Below are 23,101 nucleotides of genomic sequence, written 5' to 3'. Positions count from 1 at the left end.
TCACCCTATCACCATGTCTTCACATTAATGTAGTTATTGTATATATTGTTTTTTGGGTTCTGCTTAGTTTTCTCTGCATCGTTTTATACAGGTCTTCAGATTAAAACAGTACAGTATCACTAGTACTAAAGTCAGAAGACTAGGGTTCAAATCTTACCACTGACACCTCTTGCCTGTGTGACCTTTGAGTCACTTAAGGGCCTCAGTTCCTCATCTGTAAAATAAGAGGACCTCTGAGACTCCTTCCATCTCTGAATCTCTGATTTCTTCATATTCCTTATTTATTAATGCATATTAATATTTTACTGCGTTCCTATAATACTTTTTTTTGGTGCCCATTTTGTTTTCAGTTACTTGTGGCTACAAAGAATGTGGCTATAAATACCTTGGTATATTACTAGATCATTGTTTCTGTCTTTGACCACCTTCAATCAGCAAGCAAATAGTAACAGTTTATTGGGATTTGAATGAGGATATATGAGAAGTCACCCTCCAACCTACCCTTTGGTGGAGGTGGGAGGTCCACAGGTATTACACATTGCACATAGTTTTGGACTTTATTAATGTGTCAATTAGTTATACCGATTTTTTTCTCTCAAAAAAAACCCCAAACCTCAAACACTGTTTGTCATTTGAGATGGCTCTTGGGGAAGGAGGTGGAGGAGAGATACATGGAATAATTTGGTGATATAAGAAATAGAAAGCATCAATAAAAATTATTTAAAAAAAATTATTAACTTCTCACTATGGACCAGTTACATGCAGCTTGGTACAAAGACAAAAATGAGATTATCTTTATTCTCTTAGAATTTACTTTGTGTTAGAAGGTATATATGTGATTACATGGGATGCAGTGGGTAGAGCACCAGGTCTGGAGTCAGGAAGACCTGAGTTGTGTGACCTACTAGCTGTGTGACCCTGGGCAAGTCACTTAATCCTGATTGCCTCAGTTTCCTCATCTGTAAAGTAAGCTGGAGAAGGAAATAGCAAACAACTCTAATATCTTTCCCAAAAAACCTCAAATGGGTTCACAAAGAGTTGAACACAACTGAACAATGAAATATGATTATTGGGTTTAAAGGCTATGAACAGTTTAACAACTTTCTTACATAATTGTGCATTGCTTTCCATAATGGTTGGATACATTCATAGCTATATCAATACCATATTGTTTTGATTGACTGTCTTCCCATAACCCCATCCAACTTTGATGATTTTTATATTTTGTCTTCTTTGCCAATTTACTGGTTGTTGGTGAAATCTCACAATTTACATCTCTTATTCTTAGAGATTTAAAGCATTTTTTTCAAATAGTCATTTATACATTGCAATTCTTCTTTTGCAGACAGTTTATATCTTTTGAGCATTTATCTATTGGGGTTCTTGGCACCATGTAAGTGTGTTACATGCTTTGTTGATGTTGTTTTGTTTATAGAATATCAAACTTTTATCAGTGACATTTTATGAAGGAACATCTAATTTATCCAATAACACTGAAGAATGATCTGTTTCATGTGAGTGAATTTTCCAGAAATCTGTAGAACTGCAGAGGTTAAGCCCTACTTACACAGAAATTCCTTCTACCCCCTCCTTGAGAATCACTCAGCTGGTTTCCTTAAGTAATAAAATAACATATTTACATAATGCTTTAACCTCTAGTTATGAGGAACTTAACTATATCCTAGGTCAGTACATTTTACTTTTGGACAGCTGTAATTGGGAGGAAGTTTTTTTCTTGTCATATTGAAGCAAAATCTGTCTCTCTGATGCTTCTACCCATATCCAACTTCTGCTCTTGGTTCTGTCTTTGGGGACCAAGTAGAACAAGTTTAATCTTTCTCAACCATCTCTTGAAGAAAGTTTTTATGGGCCTTGCAATTCTTCTCTTCTCCAGGATAAACATTCCCAGATTCTTCAGCCTCTTCACACATGGTGCAGTCTCCAGCTTTTTCACTATTTTGGTTGCTCTCATATGGGAAGGCTCCAGTTATCAATAGCATTCCCCAAATATAGCACTCAGAACTAAACACAATACTCTAGATGTCTAGAGCACAATATGAAAGGACTACTATCAGCTTCATTTTGGACATGATGCTTTTTCTAATTCATCCTAATATCATACTAACTTTTTTTTCAACTGTCCTAACAACATTCTTAACTTGTTTTGGGCGGGCAATTAACTCCAATTTCTAGATCCCCTCCTGCCCCTCCTTACACTGTACTCAGGCAGTTGATTTTTTGAACCCAAATATAATACTTTGTCCTGATTGCATTTTATTTTCTTACACTACGTCCTCCTCTGATGTTTTTGTTCTGGCTTGATCAAGGTTTCTTAAATCAACCAGCAGAGTGGTATAGTGGATAGGGCACTGAACTTGGAGTTATGAACACCTGGGTTAGAGCCTACCTCAGACTTGTACTTTCTGTGTGACTCTGGCTAAGTCACTCAATTTCTTTCTGCTTCAGGTTCCTCATCTCTAAAATGAGAGGGTTGGCCTCAGTGGTCTCTAAGGTTCCTTCTAGATTTAAATCTATGATCCTCTTAGTTGGAAAGGCTTTGAGTAGTATCATATCTGTCACCTATGAATCAACCTCAGTAAACTTCACCAGGTTGTCCAAAGAATGACGAATGTTTTTTGACCACAACAGCTGAGGGAGACAAGCCAGAAAGAATAAAAGGGTGGGGAAGTGTATTAGTTGAGTGACGATCCACACCAATAATGTTATAAATCCTTAAGGAATTGAAGAAAAATTTTAAATAAAATTTTGAGTTCCAGATTTTTTCTCCCTCTCTCCCTCCTTCCAATCCCCACTCTCCAAGATGGCAAGCAATCTGATATAGGTTAGATATGTGCAATCATGTAAACGTATTTCCACATTAGTCATGTTGTGAAAGAAGAAACAGAACAAAAGGGAAAAGCCATGAAAAACAAGAAAAAAAAAGTGAAAATAGTATACTTTGATCTGCATTCAGATTCCACATAGTTCTTTGTCTAGATGTGGATGGCATTTTCCATCATGAATCTTTTGGAATTGTCTTGGATTATTGCATTGCTGAGAAGAGCTAAGTCAGTCATGGTTGATCGTTGCACAATGTTGCTGTGACCATATACAATGTCCTCCTGGTTCTGCTCACTTCTCTTAGCATTAGTTCATATACATCTTTCCAGGTTTTTCTGAAATCTACCTGTTCATCATTTCTTACAGCACAATAGTATTCCATTACATTGATATGCCACAGCTTGTTTAGCCATTCCCCAAATGATGGACATCCCCTCAATTTCTAATTCTTGGCCACCACAAAAAGAGCTGCTATAAATATTTTTGTACATGTGGGTCCTTTTCCCTTTTTTAGATCTCTTTGGGATACAGACCTGGTAGTGGTATTGCTTGATCAAAGAGTATGAACAATTCATCAACAATATTTTAAAGATTTTATTTCATTGAAGGCCATTGAGTACTGCTTATTTTAACTATTTGTGATAGAAATCTTTCTATAATACATATATTTTTTTTACCATTTAGTATGTTACTAAAATAATATTTTGAGCGTAAAATTGATCTTTTCTTAATAACTCACAGTCATCACCATGAACATCAATGATCAGTTTGTGCTGTAATAAATTGATGTTCTTGGTGGCCATTGAGGTGTATAAAGCTGTTTATCCTTGAACAAAATGGCTCCAGGCTGCTGTGCACTTAAAAAAATCTGTCTGCTTTTTATGCTTTTTTCTGTGCCCTCCCTCCATGTCAGGCTGTCAGTTGTCATCTCTGGCTTAGTGCCTGCCTTTAGCAATTTCTTTTTTCCCTTCTAATTTTTTGCTTCTAATCTGTTATGAGTGGAGAAACCAAATAACCAAGCTTATTAAAACTGTATTTATGGTAAGAGTTAAAAAGACTTTTAGTGAGACACTGAGGGTTTCTACTTTGAGTAAAACGCATGAACTTAGATACATGAAATTTTCCATCAACTATTTTTACTCCTCAAAGACATTTTTTCCCCTTCTTTTTCAGGTTCTCTGTGATGTTCTGGATAGAAGTTTCCAGATAAATTCTGGATAAGTGGAATATTCCTATGTCAGCTCTGAACACATTTTAAAATGATAAATACTTTGCACCCTTTGCTCTTCAAGAGTCAGAGACCTTGGATTTCAATACTGGCTCTTCTTCTTGCTACCTACATGATTTTGGATGAGTCATTTGACCTTATTGGGTTTGAACTATCTGATCTGTAATGTGAGGGAGTTGGATTAGATGATCTCTGAATTTCTTTCCAGCTCTAAATCTAGGGGATTTAGGAGCCTTTTAAAGTGGCTCATATTATATAAAGGATAGGAAGGTAGAACTGCAGAGACAAGCAACCATACCCCACCTCAATACACTCAGACACCTCCCCATGTCTTTTCCTTCCCTTGTTATTTATGTATATTTTTTTCTGTAATCATTCTCTTACTTCTACTGGTGTAAAACTTATATATATATATGCATATATAACATTGAATGACATGCTAGACTCAATAGATAAGCAAGAATTAGAATATAAGATCAGAAATTATAAGTACAAATTATTAACAGATCATCAATTGTGAGTTTGAAGGCCATTTTGAAAGATCATAATCATAATGAATTTGCATAGTTCTTTAAGGCTTACAAACTAATTTATAAATTTACAAATTTTATCCAATTTGATCCTCACAACCATCCTAGGTGCTATTATTATCCCCATTTTACAGATGAGGAAACTGAGAGTTAAGTGACTTGCTCAGCACCACACAGCTAGTGAGTGTCTAGAGTTGGATTTAAACTCAGGTCTTCATTTACCCAGTGCTCTATCCATTGGGTCATTTAACTATGCCATCTATTTCAGCCTGTTCTTTTTACAGATGAGGAAACTAAGGTTCCCCAGAGAAGGGAAGTAACCCGCCATGATTAGTAATCCATGTAGTAAACAGTATAAATTCTAGAAGAAACTATTATTAAGTAAGTAGTTGTGAGTACTTGGAAGCACAATCAATGATCAATAAGAGTTAGCATAGGTTCACTGAGAGCTAGTCATGCCAAATGGACCTAATTTCTTTTTTTATAGGATTAGTAGGAATAATACAATTTATTGTTTTATTGTAATACTGCTAGGTGGCACAGTGAATAGAGTGCTAGGTCTGGAGTCGGGAAGACTCCTCTTCTTGAATTCAAATCTGACCTCAGACACTTACTAGCTGTATGACCCTGGAGAAGTCATTTAATTCTATTTGCCTCAGTTTCCTCATCTGGAAAATGAGCTGAAGAAGGAAATGGTAAACTACTATTCCAGGATCTTGCCAAGAAAACCCCAAATGTGGTCACAAAGAGTCAGATATGATGCAAACAGCACAACACCAACAAGAAGTAAATGGTAGGACCAGAGTTATGAAACCAAGTTCTCTGAGTCCAGATCTAGAATTCTTTCCCCTGCCCCAGGGTGCCTCCCACTAATCTCTGCTTTGACAGGCCCCTGGTATATAGTCTACCATTAACAGATACCCTTGGTGAAAAGAATGAAGACTGGATCCAGCTCCTTCCCCTTCCCAATCAACTCCATTTTAAAGGGATGAAGTTAGGGGCCAAGTAGAGCTTTGGATGTAATTCTTCTCTCTCCCACAACTTTGCCCTCTTCCAGCATTTTTGCATCATTTTATTGGGGAACAGAGAAGGGAAAAAATTTCTTCTTGGGGAGAGAAAGGAACTTCAAGCAATCAATGAATAAAATAGATGTTTCGCAAAGGAAACCGTTCTTGGTCTTAGGTATTGGGTATTTTTGTATCGTTAGCAATAATATCTTACACTGCTATGTTGGGGGAAGAGCACAGGGAGGTTACATTCCCTTTATAGCCCATGGGAGCCTGAAATGGAAACTCTTCGTTCCTAAGTTAGTCTGATAAATGTCTCTTTCTGAATCATTTTTTTTTGCTTTTTTTTTTGGGGGGGAGGGCAGGGCAATTGGGGTTAAGTGACTTGCCCAACATCAGATGGCGGGATTTGAACTCAGGTTCTCCTGACTCCAGGGCTGGTGCTCTATTCAGTATGCCACCTAGCAGCCTCAATCTCTTTCTGAACCTTAATGAAAGTCTAGAACTGGAACGGATTTCATGTAGTCACAGAACTGCTGTATCTTTGACAGATGATGAAACTGAGGCCCAGAGAGGTTATTTGATTTGCCCAAAGTCACACAGATAGTTAGCACCAGAGATAGGATTTGAATTCAGGTTCTTTGATTCTGGAGGCAGTGTTCTTTCATCTCTACCAAAAGATCATTTAGTTCATTGGTTCTTAAAGAATGGTCTGGGGACCCCAACACCCTTTCAGCAGGTCTACAAAGTACAAACTATTTTTATAATAACAATGTTTTAATTTCTTATATGGTAAATATTGATATTTAGCATACATAAACAAAAATTATTTGGGGGAGATCCTCAATAATTTTTCAGTGTTATAAAGAAATCTTTAAACCCCCCAAAATTTGAGATTTCTTGATTTAGGGCCACCCCTGCCCCCCAATTTATAGATGATGAAATTAAAAGGGGAAGGGACTTTCCCAAGATCTCATAGGTAGGAAATGTCGGAGCCAGTAGTCAATCCCAGTTCCTTTGACCTTAAACCCAGTGCTTTTCCCACTTCCTACTTAGTAGTGGACTCATCTTGAACCCAGGAAGATGAATCTCTATCTCCTAATACCCCATGGGCTTTTGAAAGTTCACAGTCTAGTTCTTATTTGGAGTCTTAAAATTCAAGGGAAAAGAACCTGGTGTGTCTGAAGATGTACATAGAAAAGTCTTCAGCCTGGGGAGGGTGGGGACCATTCTTGCAAATTAATAACAAAGAGAAAAGTGCCTTGCACTGAATCCAGAAATCCTTTGCTTTTATTAGAATTCAGTCAAACTAGGACAAGCAACATTTAAAAACAAAAAAGAAAGAAACCACCCAGAATTACAGAGGTGCTCCAGAAGGCTCAGAACATGTCTGTTATCAAATCATGTTTTATTTTGCTTGCTTGTTTTTGAGTTATGGAGGGGAGAAATATTATCCTTCTCCCCCTTCCCCCTCTCCCCCTTTTAAGGCAATATGGATTGTGTGTTTGGGTTGAACAAATTTGCTTTGAAAAAAATAAGTTTTTTCCTTCCTCCCTTAGTCCCTCCCTCCCTCCTTTCCTCCTTCCCTTCCTTTCTTCCTTCCTTTGCTTTGAATGTATTGCTAGCATAAATCTTTTTAAAAATTTTTTATTTTTTTGCCTTTTGGAGGGCAATTGGGGTTAAGTAACTTGCCCAAGGTTACAAGGCTAGTTTTTTTTGTGTGGGTGTTAATTTTCTGAGGCCTGAACCGAACTCAGGTCCTCCTGACTCCGGGGCCAGCGCTTTACTCACTGCGCCACCTAGCAGCCCATAGCATAAATATTTTAATCCAAATTATCAGAGAAATAACAACAGTTTATTTAACTGGTGGCTAGGTGGTTGGACTTTTAGTTGGTTCCCTTCTGCCTATGACAGACTCATGCACTGGCTGCCCTGTTTCATTCCATGTGTGCTTTTAAAGCTTTCCTCAAACTGGCATTTCTTCACATTTCCCTGTTTCCTTTCTGCTGTTGTCTATCTCCAGCATATTCACCTCTGTCTATTGTGTGGCTAAATTGCTCCCTGGAGGGACTATGCCATCCTTGGTCCATGAACGGAGCTGATAGGAGAGCATGACGTTAAAGCTATCACCCTGACTGCCCAAGAGATTAAAGGAGGTACTGCCGAACTACTACATCCAAATTTTGTCAGCCCTAGGCCTGGGATTTGCCTGAGTTTGTGGGATTAGCATTACATTAGGCTAAATTGAAGAAGTCCCTAGCATTTCTTTCCCCTTCTTTTTAACCCTTCCCTTCACTAGAGTCATCCCAGGGTTCTTCTGTGTACTCCCACATAATCAAGCTCTGTCCTGCTTCCATTTGATTCCTTATTCTGTTCTTTTCACCTGGAATGGCTATTCCCACCAGGCAGTGTGCACAAGTGGAAATAACACTGACACTGGAGTCAGAGGGCCTGGGTTTGAATCTTGTCCTGTGACCTTAGAAAAATCACTTAACCTCTCCCTCAGTTTCTTAATTTGTAAAATGAGGGTGTTAGACTAGATGGCTACTGAGGTTTGCTTAGATGTAAGACCATCTGACCATGCTCAAGTCCAAGTCCAGTCTTACATCTTCCATGAAGGTTCTTTCCCACCCCTCCTCTACCAGGGATATGGATTCACTTGGGTTTAGAACGCAGGCCTGGGGTTGAACTGCCCTACTGGAGAGTGAATGAGTGAGAGCAAATCATTTAGCAGGCACTAGACCATGCCTTGCTGACATCCATTCCAGATATTTTGCCCTCTGCCCTCATGCATATCCCTCCCTCCCAGTCCACCCTCTCCTCCCAGCTCAACCTTTCTTTTTCTCACTTCTTGCTCTTAGAACAATCAGCCAATATATATTTTTAAGGTATCTACCATGTGCAGGGGGCCCTGTGCTAAGCAGTGGGGATACAAAGAAATAACAGTAATAAATAGCTAACATTTATATAGCGCTCACTACAGCCAGGAACTGCGCTAAGTGCTTTGCAATTATTGTCCCATTCTGTCCTCACAACAACTCTGAGAGGTAGGTGCTATCATTATTCCCATTTTACAGGTGAGGAAACTGAGGCAAACAGGTGAAATGAATTGCCAAGGGTTGCACAGCTAGGAAGTGTATGAGGCCAAATCTGAACTCGGATCTTCCTGACTCCAGCCCAGGTACTCTATCCACCGAGACACATAGCTGCCTCTAAGAAAGGCCAAAGACAGCCCCTGCTCTCAAGGAACTCATAGTTTAATGGGGAAACAAAATTCTAACAACCATGTGTGAGCAAACAACCATGTATAGACAAGCTATCCAAGGGATAAATACAAAATTATCAATGGGGGAAGGCACTAGAATTAAGGGGGATTGGGAAAGGCTTCTTTCCAAATGAGAGTGGGATTTCAGCTGGGACTTGAAGGAAGCTGGGAAGCCAGGAGACAGGGCTAAGGAGCTGAGACAGGGCTAAGGAGCTAGGCCAGGCCTGAGGGATAGCCAGTGAAAATGTCTAGAGCTGGAAGATGGAATGTCTTGTTGGAGGAAAAGTAAGGAAACCAGTGTCACTGGATCAAAAAGGTTGTGGAGTGTTAAGAAGACTGGAAAGGTAGGAGGGGACAGGTGATGAATTGCTTTCCTAGAGTGGATAGGGAATCATTGGAGTTTATTAAATGGGGGGGGGGATATGGTCAGATCTATGCTTTAGGAAGATCAGTTTGATGACTGAATGGATGTTGGACTGGAATGTGGAGAGATATGAGGCAGGGAGACCAGCCAGCAAATAATTCCAACAGTCTAGGCATGAGGTGATGAGGGACTGCACCAGACTGGTGGCAGGGTCTGAGGAGAGAAGGGGGCAAGGTGTCACAAGAGGAAAAGATGTTACAGAGGTAGAATTCTACAGGACTTGGCAACTGATTGGATCATAGAGGAGGTGGATGTGGGTAAAAGAAACCAAGGAGTGAAGGATGATACCTTGGACATAAGTCTGGGCAATGGAGAGGACGGTGGGACCCTTTACACTAATAGGGAAGTGTGGAAGGTGGTGGTTTTGAGGGAAATATAATTAGGTCAGTTTTAGACCTGCTGAGTTTAAGACATCTATGAGACCTCTAGTTTGAGATGTCTAATAAGTAAATGGAGGTGTGATTTTGGAGGTTAAGATAGTGGCTTGACCTAGATAATATATCTGAGAATCATCTACATAGAGATGAAAAATGAGTAGTAATCAAATGGTAATCATTTCTAGAAAGGGTGAGACATTTGATTACTCTCATCCAAATATGTTTCCCTGGTCACCATTCAGCTATGTGTATGGTCTCTCTTTTTAGAATGGAAGCTTCATGAGGACAGGGTCTCTTTAGTATTTATATCCACATCACCTAACATAGTGCCTAGAATGGGGGAGATGCTCAATGCATTCATTTTTCATTCATAATGATCATATATCCTCTTGTATGTTATTTAACTTTTTGTATAGGCATCATTATGTCTTATCTCTGGTTCACATAGTTCTGGAGGACAGGGGCACATATTTTTAGAATTAGAAGGGACTTTAGATTTATTGAATTCAGACTATAACAGGGTGATGCCTGAAATTCTTCAATATGTAAACAAAAATGTTTCTACATCCTAAGCATAAAGTATGACGGTGATTTATATATATTTGCACTATCCCCAACAGAGCCTCTGTGTTGTTGTTGAGTCATGTCTGACTCTTTGGGACCCCATTTGGGGTATTCTTGGCAAAGATACTGGAGTAGTTTGCCATTTCCTTCCAGCTCATGTTTTACAGATAAGGAAACAGAGGCAAACAGGGTTAAGTGACTTTCCCAGGGTCACACAGATAGTGTCTGAAGCTGGATTTGAACTCAGGAAAAGGAGTCTTCCTGATTCTAAGTCCAGTGTTCTCTCCACTGAGCCACATAGCTACCCTAAACAGAGTCCTGCAGAATACCAAATACATAGTAGGTACTGAATAAATATTAGTGGAATTACCTTGACTTGTCTGGAAGAGCTGCTTGTGTGGAAAGAGCCTTGGATTTGGAGTTAGAAGAACTGAGCTTAAGTTCTGGCTTGGATACTTATTACCAATTTGACCTTGCACAGTTTTGTCCCTCATGATCTCCAAGGTCCTTTTCAGCTCTTCCAGGGGAGGAAACAGATTTCTAAGGTAGGGAGAAGAGCTCAAGGAAAAGAATATCACCTGCCCTTCTCTCCAGTATGATTGTGCAAGTGAAATCTGATTAAAATGAACATTCAGGGCATATGGGCAAAGGAGGGATGTGTGAGGGAGGCATGTGTATATAAATAAGAGCTTTAGTTCTCTTTTAGTACCGACCCCCTGAACCTTCTGCATCTGCTCAGATGCAAGGCTATAGAATAGTATTCACCATTACTCCCTGAATCATGGAAATAGGCAAATGAACCCAACTTTCTATAAAAGGATCTTAGAGATCTATATAATATCAGAGTAGGAAATGACCTCAGACTAGAGAATGTGGGAAAGGAAGACATAGAACATAGGACATAGAACAGAGTGTTTCCCTTCTCTAGCCACCACTCATCTACTGGTGCAATTTCTCCTATTAAAACAGAAGTTCCTTGAGGACAGGGACTCTCACTTTAGCATTTATATCTCCATCTCCTAGCATAGTACTTTGAAAATAGTAGACACTTAATAACATTTTTTTCATTCACAATGATAATATTATTCATCATTACTACATAAGCTATTATATGCTATTTAACTATTTTTGCATATGTGTCATAAGGATATTGGGGTAATCTTGAAAAATCTCTTCTCCAGAAACTTTCTAATTTAGGTTTACCAAATTGGTGAAGCTTTTAGAATGTAAACTCACTGGAGGCAGGGACTGTTTCATTGCTTTCTTAGAATCTCTAGTCTCTAGTACTTTGCCTTGAACTTGGTAGATGTCTCAGTCAATGTTCATTGAATTAAAATGGAATTGAATTTAAAATGTTCGATTTAGAAAGGACCTTAGAGTCATCTAGTGGAACCCTTAGGGCCACGAGGTGGCCCAGTGGGTAGAGTACCAGCCCAGAGTTAGGAAGGCTCATCTTCTGGAGCTCAAATCTATTCTCAGATATTTACTAGCTGTGTGATCCTGGGCAAATCATTTAACCCTGTTTGCCTTAGTTCCTCATCTGTAAAATGAACTGGAGAAGGAAATGGCAAAACCACTTAAGTATCTTTGCCTGGAAAACTCAAAAGAGGTCACAAAGAGTTGGACACGACTGAAAAAATGACCAAACAGCTAACAACAATAAAAATGGAGCCCTTGTGTTGGAGTAGACAGATAGTAAATGACCTGCCCAAGGTCACCCAGCTAATCAACAAAGAGCTCAGGACTAAAGTTGGGTTTGGATCTCCTGGTTCCTAATCCAAGTTTTGATCCATAGTGTCTTCTTACCATACATCTGGGGCAGCTCATATCTCATCCATAGTTAGGCATTCCCCAGGAGGGGGACATTGTCCCAGAATCTCAAGACCAAAAGTTGAAGAGCAGGTTCTCAGACACCCAAAGTGGGAACTCAGGAGTAAGGAAGAGGGTAAGAGGCACACCTCTGTGTGTGCCTGCTTACGTATATGTAACTTTACATTTAGTCATGTGCTGTAAGTCACTTTAGAGCTGACAAGCTGTTTTCAACTCCTTGTCACTGCTGCCTGATGCATCTAATTAGTCCTGCCCTCCAGCTGACAAATATCAGCTACTCTGACTAAAAGATGGTTTCCCCCTAAGTGCTTCCCTCTGGCAAAGTTAAATATTAATTATCTCTCTTTATTTCATGATTATTCATGGGTGCTAATGTCACCACAGCACAGAGTGATAAGTCAGTGCTGTAAGATATTAAAAAGTGGTAATTCACAACTGAACTGCTAAACGCCCCCTGAATGAAATGCCAAGAATTGCTGGCTGGGAACTTCAGTACCCAAATGGAGCTGCTTTTGTGTCATCTGGGTCATATTCTCAGGTAAAAATGACGGTATTGGAAAGGAAAGAGAGGGGAGTTACACACTTGGGGGTTCTGACCCTTGGGAACAAGGAGGACCTTCAGGAACCTCAGTAGCGGCTCTGATTTGGATGCACAGAATACATGGGCCCCATAGGTTCAAACCTAGATCCTTTTCTCAAAATGGGATCTCTGACCTGGATTTGGAGCCAGGATCCCTTGGTTTAAATCTCACTTCTGAAATTCACTAACTGTGTGACCTTAGGTGTTTAACCTCTCTGGGCCAAAGATTCCTCATGTAAAGTGAGTAGATGGCCTTCTAAGCAATTCTCTGCCCTGAATCTGTTGGGTCTTCATCTGATAATTATTGGTAGTGAGTATGTGTATATGGGGGACTTGCAAGAGGATCAGATGCACCTACGTAAGCTTGGAAATATCTTCTGTCTTTTAGTTTGATGGGACAGTTTGTAGGGTGCTAAAAACTGATAGAAAAAATGAGAACCAATCTGACATGATGAAGGAAGGAAGACATTGTCATGGTTGGAGAAACACAAGATTGGCAAATGTGGGTCTAGTCTTCACTCTGCTGTTTGTGCTATTGTGTGGTCTTGGACTGGTCAGTTTAATCCCACAGGTATTAAATGCCTACCTATGGTCTGTAATGGGAATGTAAATTTTAAAGATCTTCCCTGCCCCAGGCTAAAGTGCACCTGGAGCCTGGGGTGGGAGGCTTGTTTTTCAGTAGATACTTTTTGATTGGCCAGTGGGTCAATAAGGTTGTTACATTCTCTGAGCCAGGAGAAGACTATATAAGCCCTGATGTGTAGCTTTGTTTTGGGGCTCACTTTAAGAAGTGTTCTGTGATTTGATATGGATTTTGGGAAGCCGTTGTCCAGAGCCCCCCGGCTTTGAAACCCAGATGTTGATTGGGTATGGATGTAATGGTTGGACAGTTTGAAATCTGTCTACTTGATCTGTTTCTGTCTTGATAATTCTGTCTGTATATTCTGAAATTCGGGGTGCTGACCTCTTTCCCCTGAACTAGGTAAACGATACATGTTTGACTGATTAAAGTAAGCTTGTTAACCCATTTTGAGTTGCTTTCCTTTAACAAAGCAGATCCAAGAACCTGTGGTGGCATCAACCCTGGGGACGCTGGGGTGCTTGCCGCTATATGGTCCCATGCTAGCTTTTGGAGATAATAAAGACCAAATCAGACTCAGTCCTTGACCTTAAGGAGTTTATAATGTAATGGGGAGAGGTCATTTCATGACTCTGGGTCTCATTTTCTTCATCTGTAAAGTAAAGGGACTGGGCCAGACTAGATCAGCATTTTTCAAAGTGTGTGTGCTCTAAGAATCTCGTGGGGTCCTAGAGTTTCCTTCAGGTTCTTTAAGGTCAAAACTATTTTCATAATAGATCTAGACATCATTTTCCTATTAAAATACTCCTCTCTTTTCCAACTACCTATCTGTATGAGGCCAGATTTTATTCATACCACTTCAACCAAAACAACCTATTGCAACACATTAAATTCAGAATCAGATATGAGAATCCAGCTGTCTTGTACTAAGACAAAACCATGTAAAATAATGCTACCTTTATTACTAAAAGTTTTTGTTTTAAAACTGTGGTTATTTTACATAAAACATTTATGCTATATAAATAGTTTTCATTTTTACTTTCAAATGAATTAATAAATATTTTAAAAATCTATTTTAATTTCTAATACAATAAATATCAATAGATCTAACCCATGTAAACAAAAGTTCTTGGGTTCCTCAAAAATTTTTAAGAATACATAAAGAAGCCCTGAGACCAAAAAGTTTGAGAACCACAGTATTCGATGATTAATAAGTTTTCTCCCAGTTCTAATATATATATTGAAAGCAATTGGGGTTAAGGAACTTGCTCAAGGTTATACCGCCAGGTGTTTCTGGGTGGGTGCTAAGTGTATGAGCCCAGATTTTATCCCCAGGTCATCCCGACACTGGAGCTGGTGCTCTTACTCACTGTGCTACCTGGCTGCCCCCCAGTTCTAATATTTATGATTCTATACTTTTCTCTGGCCAAGCCCTTCTTCATATCAAGGACTCCTCACCAGTCTTTTAATGGATGGATACATATTTTGGAGTCTCTTTCTCCCAGCTTTTCTCTCTCCCACCCTCTGCCTCTTTTCTTCTTTCCCTCTCTCCTTCTCCCTCTGTCTCATTCTCCCCACTTCCCCCATTCTACCTCAGGTGCTGCTGCCCATTAAAAAAGGCGGTGTCTGATTGAAGGTTACTGAAGTGGACAGAATCCCTGTAAATACTAAAGCTTCCAAACCAGCAGACAGTCTATATCCAATCATTCTGATTACTTCCAAGTAATTTGGTGTATCTATAATTATAACATGAGGTCATCTTAATTAGAATGACACAAATAATGTCTAATTAGACACAATTCCATCTCTCAGAGATTTGTAATAGATTCAAGTGGAAGACTTTTTGCCTCTTTGGTTATGAGTTTTTTAATTCTAAGGGGAATGTTTATTTATTCATTGGAAACAACTGGCAGGGTCCATTGGTCTCTAGCCTCTCATTTTTTTTTTTTTAGTTGGCTAAGTCCTGTTTGCCTGTGTTGGTCTGTCTTCCAAAGTCCATTGGCAATCCGTAGGTAATATTCTTTAACACTGCTTGGATGATGAATCAGTCAGTCAACCAATCAATTAATTAATAAGCCTTTACTAAGTATCTACTATGTGCCAGATACTGTGGTAAGGATGCAAAGACAAAAATCAAACCCTCTCTGCATTTAAGGAACTCATATTCAACCAGGGAGGCTCTGACATGCTCATAGATAACAAAATCCAAGATAGATACAAAGCATTCACAAACTTTTAATATGTGTTTTCTGTGTGCCAGGCAATGTGCTCTAGGTGCTGAGGACAGGAAGGACAAAAAGAAAACAATCTTTGTTTCTTGGCTGGGGGGGGGAGGGTTAATATGTGTATATTTAAGTGTATACAAAATAAGAATAGACAAAATAAATGCAAGGTAATTTTGTGGGGAAACCCTGGCAGCTGGGGACAGAGATCAGGAAAATCCTCATGTAGGAAGTGGTGTTTGGGCTGAACTTTGTAAGGAAAGCAGAGATTCCCAGAGGTGGAGGTAAGAGTGCATTCCAGGCACAGGGCACAGCCTATGCAAAGATAGGTTGACTGGAGATGGAATATTTTGTATGGGAAGAGAAGTTTGATAACCAGTTTGACTGGATCAAAGAGTGAAGGTAAGGGAGAATAATGTTATCTAAGGTGGAAAGGTAGGTTGGAATTGGGTGATAAAAGACTTTAACCAAACCAAAGAGTCTATATTTGATCCTAGAGGCGACGTGAACTCCTGGAATCTATAGGTAATAGAATGAGTTCTGTTTTGTGCATGTAGAATTTGAGAGGCATATAGGACGTCCAGCTCAAAATGTTCAATAGACCACTCCTGATATAGCTCTGGAGCTCAGGAGAGAGACTAGGCCTGGATGTATAGCTCTGAAAGGGAGTAATAATAGAGGTCATGGGAGCTAATGAGGTCACCAAGAGAGAATGTAGAGAGAGGAGAGGAGGGCCCAATACAGACCTAAGTTTCCTCATCTGTGAAACAATAATAATGATACTTACACTGCATAACTCACTGGGTTATTGTGAGGGAAATGCAAAATGGGATAAATAAATGTTATCACTAATAGGGTCCCCCAGCTCATAGCAAAGAGGTGACTAAAGCCAAGACTCCTTCTGCCTCATCCCAGGCTCTCTCTACTACATGACTGAGTCTCCTTTTTTCCTCTATAACAGGAGGGCATTGGACCAGAATGACCTTGAAGACCTACTTCTAGCTCTGACATTCAACAACAGCTCTGGAATGATTGTGGGTAAAAACTCCTCTTAAAGCACCCAGTAAGAAACAGGCAAAAATCCTGTTAGAGAAGAAAGGGGGCTTTAAAAAGTGAAAGTAATGCCTGAAAGGGAAATGCCCTGAAACAAACCCTGCCCTGAAGCCGATTTTAGTAAAAATCCGTATGGACTATCCATTTCCCTTTTGTGTAATGATTTCAGAGGGAAGTCCCTGCAGGTGTGAGATCAGACTTAACAAAGAGGGTTTAGAGATAGCCCCTGCCCGGGGAAAATAATTCCACCTATAAACACCTGTGTTAACAAGTGCTGTATTTGTACAGATATTTTCTTTTTCAAATCATGTTTACACACACCTATTCTCTTACTCTGCTCAGGTGTATGCTGCATGGACTAGTACATAGGGACCAGCTGGCTATGGGCCAGGCTGAAATACCTCCTCTCTTCTCCCCAGCAACACTGGGGAGGTGGGGAGGGGGGGTACAGGGTGGGGGGGGGGAGTCCAGCTCAATCAGCCCTGGATTGTTTATTGTGTAAGAGCAACTCCAGGCCTCCCACCTCTGATCACCAATGAGTGGCTCAGCTAACCTCAGAGGCTTAACTCCCTTTGATTGATTTAAAGGGAATGGAGGAGAGACAAAACAGGGGGCCAGATCAGGGGAGGGGGACCCTGGGCCTAGTGAAATGGGACACCCATGGCTTTTGTAGTCAGAGCCCAGGTCAGTTTGCATTTTGACACTAATAGGAAATGTGAACCTCTCAACCACCTGATTGCAACAAACAGATTATTAGAGGACAGAGGAAGTGTCATGAGAGGACACTCCAGCATCCAGAGCTGGAGAAAGGAAATAAATTAATGGCCAGTAGTACTTTTCCCTAGGATTGCAGATTTTAGAGCTGAAGAGACCTTAGGGATCACTAAGGTCCAACCCCCTTAATTTAATGAGGAGGAAAATGAGACTCAGAGAAGGAAGTGACCTCATTCCACTGCCTCCAAGGAAGTCCAGTGGTCTGGTGACAAACATCTTTGCACTTAGCTGAACTGGTCCTTGGACAAGACACTACATCCCTGGGCTCATTGTAGCCAAGGCCTTTCTGGCTTGAGGGGGCCTGCCAGAGCTCGAGTTCTGGTGGGCTAGCCTTTGAGAACCCAAGATCACTGTGTGCCACTAGGGGCAGGACTCTTGTAGAGGTATGGCCATCATAATAATGGGAGGTAAGGAAATTTCCTCTATGAAGGAAGGTCAGCACTTTCTCTACAAATTGGTCTTAGAGAGTTATGTAGGGCAGTGAGAAGTTGACTAACTTACACAAGGGTCATACAATCAGTATGTAGGGACTTGAAGCCAAGTTCTTCTGGCTTTAAAGTTAATGTTCTATCTACCATGCAACTTTTTTGTTGTTGTTTTTGAATTGTTTCAGTTGTGTCTGACCCTTCGTGACTCCATTTGGGGTTTTCTTGGCAAAGATACTGGAATTGTTTGCCATTTCCTTCTTCAGCTCATTTTACAGATGAAGAAATTGAGGCAAACAGGGTTAAGTGACTTGCTCAGGGTTACAGAGCTGGTAAGTGTCTGAAACCAGATCTGAATTGAGGTCTTCTTGACTCCAGGCCCTGGGCTCTGTCCTCTAGCTGTATCTCAATAATGATAACAATATTTCCAGGACATATTGCTGCGTGACCTAGTTGATTTGGGAGCTCTGAGATAGATGGGTTTCAATAGTTTATAACTTACCTTATATTAGAGAGTTATAGGAGGTTCACCAGAGTTGAAGTGATTTGCCCCAGTACATGTCAGAGTTGGAATTTAAACCTAGGTCTCCCTGACTCAAGGTCTAGCCCTTTGACCATTATCTCTTGCTAACTCAATAAATAATAACCTCAGAAAACTACTCCCAGTGAATTACTATCATTTAATGAGACAGCTGTGTACATCTGTCAGCCCTGAATCAATTTAAAAAATTTTTTTGAATCAATTTTTTTAAATGAAAGAAATACATACACACAATGCATTTCATACATTCGTGGATGTCTGCTTCTCTGTTCCCACATGCATGGATGATTTGCATCCCTCAGCTCTGGCTTCTGAGTGGGGTTTGGGCTGGGCTTTTGAATATGACTAGGGTGTGAATTTCAGGGGCTGGGGCACCCAACAAGAGATACAGATCTAGGGGTGAGATAGGGTGGGGTTCTTTTTGTTTTCTGGGTTAACCCCCATTTCCATTTCTCCCTTTGGAACAAATACTTCCTGAGGGCTCCTTGGTTTCTTGCTGCATCATCTCCCCCAGGACTTGAGTGAAAGTAGAAGCTGCAAAGACTCTTCCCTGCCCCCCTTAACCCCAGAGACACAGATTCCATTTCTGCTAACTAATTAAACATGTGCCTTGACAACACGATGTGAAGTGAAAATGGGAAGACGGTCTGAATTTAGTGCCTGTATCAGATGACAGGAATAAAAAAATTGCAAGTGGGTCATATTCATATGATTAAGAGTTTTTTAAGGGTCACCTCATTTAGGGGTGGGCAGGAGTTTCATCTCTACACAACTGTGCTATGCCTAGAAGCAAAGGTAGCCAAACTCACTGAGTCATAAACCTCCCCCAAATCTTTTGTTCACTTGGTGTAAATTGTTCATCTGTGTGTATGAATGTAAGGGAGAAAACAAGACTCATGGCTAAAGCATATAATGTGGACTGATAATAATGATAGCCAGCATTTACATAGTGCTACTGCGATAAAGGTTTACAAAGCATTTTATGTATATTAACCTCACAACAACTCTGTAAGGTAGCTCATTGATTCCAAGTCTCAAGCTTTGTCCACTGTGCCACTTACCTGCCTAGTGGAAAGGTCAGGTAACTTATCTGTGTCTTTGAGTAACTTAACTTCCCTGGGTCTCAGTTTCCTCATCGGTAAAATGTGTGTGTGTGTATGGTAGAGTCTCTGAAGTCCCTTCTAGCCAGGCTTGTGCTGAAAGATGTTTAACAACTTATTTTCTAGGAGGAAAAACATATTCATGACACACTTTAAAGTTTAATCTGCATTTTAAATATTTTCTTCATCACTTTCTTAAGTCTAGACCATCAACAAAACAATAAATCAAGCCTTGAATTGAAAAAAAAATTGGCTAGCTTGAGCTGGCTCCAGCAACCCCTGCTTCTGGCTGTAAATCTATGATTCTATGATTGATTAGGAGTCCAGCAGATCAGGTTTTTTTCTTTTATTTGCCATTAATTTCTTGAGTAACCTTCCTTGGACAATTACCTGAGTAACCTCCCTTTACCTCTTTGAGCCTGAGAGTCCTCATTAGCTAAATGAGGGGGTTGGAGTAGGTGATCTCTAAGATCAATTTGAACATATTTTTTTTTAAGGGGAGAAGTACACACATGCATTTTCTATATTTACAAATATCTGTTTCTCTATTCTCAAAGGCACAAATGGTTTTCATTTGTCAGCTCTGGCTTCTATGTTTGAGTCCCTAACATTCTATGATTTGTGACATCCATTAGTCTGGCTGACCAGAATGGAAACTCAGTTCTATAGAATTAGGGAGCAGCTAGGTAGTGTGGTGGATAGAGTGCCAGGCCTGGAGTCAGGAAGACTTGAGTTCAAATCCAGCATCAGACACTTACTAGTAGTGTGGCAAGTCACATAACTCTGTTTGCCTTAACTTCCTTATCTATAAATGGAGTTAGAGAAGAAAATTCTCTAAATCTTCTCCAGATCTAATGTCTTTAACTCTCAATTTCCTCTGTGAAAAGAGGGTGTCAGATTAGGTGGTCCTTTAATATCCCTTCCTTCTATGATATTCCATTAAGTCTCTGGTTCCACTAGAGGCCTCTGCAATGAAGTGTGTGGGGAAAAGTGCTTCTGCATCATTTTTGTACTTATGCCTTTCTTATAATAACTACCTTCATATGCTACTTTAAAATTTATGAAAGCACTGGTCCCATTGTTATTATCCCCATTTTACAGATTAGAAACTGAGTCTCCGCCAGGTTGTGACTTGCTCAAGATTATACAATTAGTAATTGGCAAAGTCGGGGTTCAAACCCAGATCTTCTAAGTACAACAACAACAACAATAAATAACAACAAATTCTATAGAACTTTAATTTTACAAAGAAGAAAACTGAGACCCAGAGAGGGGAAATGATTTACCCAAGTGAGTAAATGGGAAGGCCCTGGTCTTTTGACTCTTGTGATTTAAAAGCCCTTTCTTCAGTCCTATCTGACTCTTTGTGACCCCATTCAGGGTTTTCTTGGTAAGATCCTGGAGTAGCTTGCCATTTCCTTTTCCAACTCATTTTACAGATGAGGAAACTGAGGCAAACAAAGTTAAGTGATTTGTCCAGGGTCCCACAGCTATTAAGTGTCTGCATCTGGATTTGAACTCAGGTCTTCCTGACTCTAGACCTGGCACTCTATCCACTGTACCACCTAGCTGTCCCTTAAAGCACTTTATTCTTAAGCAAATGTTAAATGCAACCTTAATGAAAAATATAAAAGCATGAGAGTCTCATTACTGAACCCACATTTATATAAGAAAGTAAAAACTGGCATCTTGGTGGTTATAGTGGATACATTTCTGGAACTGGAGTCAGGAAGACCCGAGTTCAAATCCAGCCTCAGATACTTCTTAGCTTTGTGACCCTGGGCAAGTCATTTAGCCTCTGTTTTCTTTAGCTTTCTCAGCTGTAAACTGAGTTTAATAATAGCACCTATTTCCCAGCGCTGTTGTGAGGATAAAATGAAATAATTGTAAAGTATTTAATATAGTTTCTGGCACACACTATATTAGGTACTATATAAGTGCTTGTTTCTTTCCTTCTTTCAAGATCCTTATACTTTAGTCTTGAGTATTTCTAGGACTTAATTACCTTTAGGACTGAGAGAAAGAAACAAAGAGAGAAAAAAAATAGAGAAAGGAAGAAAAAAAGTAAGCAGGAGAGAGACAAAGAATGGGACTTTAAAGGTCCCTTTATTATAAGAAATTATATAATAGAATATTATATTCCTTTACACTTGTGAGATTTGAGGGACTTTTTTTTTATTTAATGAAAAAGTTGTATATACTGGTTAGTTCCATAATAGAGATAAAGTCATCTGAATTATACATCTATCTAAAGTGTTCTTCCCTTGTGACCCCCAAGACAAAGATTCATTGTTTCTAAAGACTTCTTGGTATTGAAATTCTCCTTCCCTGGAGTATCATCATTTGTTCAGTTAAAGAGTTTTTTATATCCTTTCATGCATATAATATGAGTATTCCTGAAACTCATATACATATTGCTATATCCTAAGACTTTGGGTACTTGAGAATGGTAGATGCCATTATTCAAAGGTTTGAATGATAGATGAATAAAGATGTCCCTTAGAATATTAACAATTTAGATGAGAGTAGCTTGAATCAAGAGCCTATGCAAGAAATTCTACAGAGGTAATATATTATATAGACTAACAACATTTAGATTGGTTCTCAGTTTGGGGAAATAATCAAAACATAATTTCTTGTGATTTCAGTGTTTGTTATTTAGACTATATGTCATAGTGGAGAAGAACATTGATTTAGGAATTAGGAGATTTAGAGTTTATTCTAGTCCTTGCTATTGACAGTAACCTTGTCAAATTCTCTTTAGGCCTCAGTTTTAGGCCCTATAAAATGATGATTAGAAGATCTCTATGGATGTTTCTGGGTTTAATATTCTGTGTGCTATTTTTCTAAGGGCCCTTTTAGCTCTAATATTCTTGTTCTGGGGTCCTTCTCAGCTCTGACACTCTATGTTGAGGGATTATCTCCACCCCTGACGTTCTCTGTTCTAAAGTCCTTCCCAGTTCTGATATTCTATATTCTAAGGTCCCATCAAGCTCTGACATGCTACATTCTAAGGTTCCCTTCCAGGTCTGATATCCTAGGAATTACAGTCCCTGTCAGCTTTGACTGTCTATGATTCTATGATATTATTCTTTATCTCTTGCTTTTGGGTCTCTGGCTGTGCTAATTTGTAAGCTCTTGAAGATGGCAGTTCTTTGACCCTGCCAGCCTGTAAGTATGCTTCAGAGCATCATTTTCCTAATAGCCTAGAAATGGTGAAGGTATCTCTAGGGGAAAGAGCCAAGAACTAGGAGAAAGTAGCAGTGAAGGGGGTCAGGAAAAAGTGAGTTGGGAGACAAGTTGACCCCTTAATGCCTAGCTTTGTAGTCTGCTAAGGTACCACAATAGTGATTATGGGAGAAATGAAATCTTTGTAATGACTAGAAGGTTGTTTTTTTTTAGAGCAACTCTGAGCAAACACTAAGATTTTCCAGTTTTCCAAAGAGTTTGTTAGACCTTGATTGGCATTCAAATATTACACGGAAAAGAATCTAGCAATTCAGAAGAGGCCTGAGAAGGGTGAAGAGAGGGCTTGAGGGCTGACTGCAGATGCTCTGCTGAGGAATCTTCAGAGACTTCTTCAGAACAGCAAGGGCTCCAACAGCCCCAAGAGAAAGGTTGCTGAGAGGGCTTTGGGTAAGAGATGGGGAGGGAAAAAGGAGTTCTTGATAAGTCCTGCCATCTGAGAAGTATAGCAAGGCATATGTTCCTGCATGGATCCTTGGGCAGGTCTGCCAAGTGCTAGAGGAAAGAGAGATTT

General features: G+C 39.8%; 1 long non-coding RNA gene across 1 annotated transcript in view; it reads left to right on the top strand.

Annotated features, from left to right (window-relative positions):
* Positions 1-12,373: 12,373 nt before the first annotated feature.
* The window catches only part of LOC138143537 (uncharacterized), a 101,726-nt gene continuing 90,998 nt past the window's right edge, over positions 12,374-23,101 (top strand). The window contains exons 1-2 of the long non-coding RNA XR_011163716.1: positions 12,374-12,604; positions 16,410-16,482. This is a non-coding gene — a long non-coding RNA (uncharacterized lncRNA). The remainder of the gene's footprint in view (positions 12,605-16,409; positions 16,483-23,101) is intronic.

The sequence above is a fragment of the Petaurus breviceps genome, unplaced genomic scaffold (genome assembly GCF_028583685.1).
Source record: "Petaurus breviceps papuanus isolate PSGF00001 unplaced genomic scaffold, PetGlider_PUasm1.0 90644, whole genome shotgun sequence".
Lineage (NCBI taxonomy): Eukaryota > Metazoa > Chordata > Mammalia > Diprotodontia > Petauridae > Petaurus > Petaurus breviceps.
Note: the sequence above shows the minus strand (reverse complement) of the source record. Positions and strands in the feature narration are given on the sequence as shown.